The sequence below is a fragment of the Arachis ipaensis genome, chromosome B6, assembly GCF_059453495.1.
Source record: "Arachis ipaensis isolate K30076 ecotype BB chromosome B6, ASM5945349v1, whole genome shotgun sequence".
Lineage (NCBI taxonomy): Eukaryota > Viridiplantae > Streptophyta > Magnoliopsida > Fabales > Fabaceae > Arachis > Arachis ipaensis.
Window position 1 is genome coordinate 48582120 of NC_142441.1, and position 1158 is coordinate 48583277.

Genomic DNA, 1158 nt, shown 5'->3' on the forward strand with positions numbered 1-1158 from the left:
TCTTCATTCACTCCTTCTTGGGTTACTGCTGAAGTGGTGATTGCTGCTACTTTATTCCTTTCCATCTTCTTGGTGAGGTCAGCTAATTGCTTGGTAATCATCTTGTTTTGAGCTAGCAGTGCATCCACATCGTTCAGCTCCATCACTCCTCTAGTATTGCCTCTTTCAGAAGCATAGAAGTAGTCATTCTCTGCTACAGTCTCAATGACATCTATGGCTTCTTCAATGGTCTTCTTCTTGTTCAGAGATCCCCGGATGAGTGGTCTACTGCCTTCTTTGATTCATACGAAAGGCCTTCATAGAAAATGTGCAACTGCACCCATTCATTGAACATATCTGGCGGGCATCTTCTTGTCAAGTCTTTAAACCTCTCCCATGCTTCATATAGAGTCTCACCATCCTGCTGCCTGAATGTTTGTACCTCAGCTCTCAACCTGTTGATCCGTTGAGGAGGATAGAATCTTGCCAAGAACTTGTTCACCACATCTTCCCAGGTTGCTAAACTCTCCTTTGGAAAGGATTCCAGCCATTTAGATGCCTTGTCCTTGAGTGAGAAGGGAAATAGAAGTAGTCTATAGGTGTCAGGATGAACACCATTAGACTTCATAGTATTGCATATCCTCAGAAAGGTGGTTAGATATTGATTGGGGTCTTCTTGGACACTTCCTCTGAATGAACAATTGTTCTGAACAAGGGTGATGAGCTGTGGCTTTAGTTCAAAGTTGTTGGCATGTATGGTTGGCCTTTGGATGCTACTTCCACAGTTTCCTGGGTTTGGGTTGATGTAAGAACCCAGAACTCTTCTCTCTTGTCCAGCTTGATGCGCTGGACCTTCTCTGCCATGGTTGTGAGCCTCTTCTTCATGATGGTTCTCCATACTCTCCTCCATGTCTAGTTCAAAGTACTCTTCCTCTTCCTCAGCACCAACTACTCTTTTTCCTCTTGCTTCCCTCCTTAATCTAAGGAAGGTCCTCTCAGGTTCATAATCAAAGGAAGTTGAAGCCCCGCTTCTTCTACCTGTCATACAACCAACAAAGCAAAAGCAAGAGAGATAGATGCAGATAGTAATTTCTACAGAAATGTTGTTAGTGTGAGTGATGCAATATATTAAACAGTTAGTGGGTTAGTGACTGAATTGTAAACAACTAAGAAAATGGG

The 1158-nt window shown here is 43.0% G+C and overlaps 1 non-coding gene across 1 annotated transcript; it reads left to right on the top strand.

Annotated features, from left to right (window-relative positions):
* The first annotated feature begins 329 nt into the window (after positions 1 to 329).
* On the top strand, positions 330 to 436 carry LOC148555477 (small nucleolar RNA R71). Its single transcript, XR_015887050.1, has one exon. It is a non-coding gene; the product is annotated as a small nucleolar RNA R71 (small nucleolar RNA).
* Positions 437 to 1158: the final 722 nt, after the last annotated feature.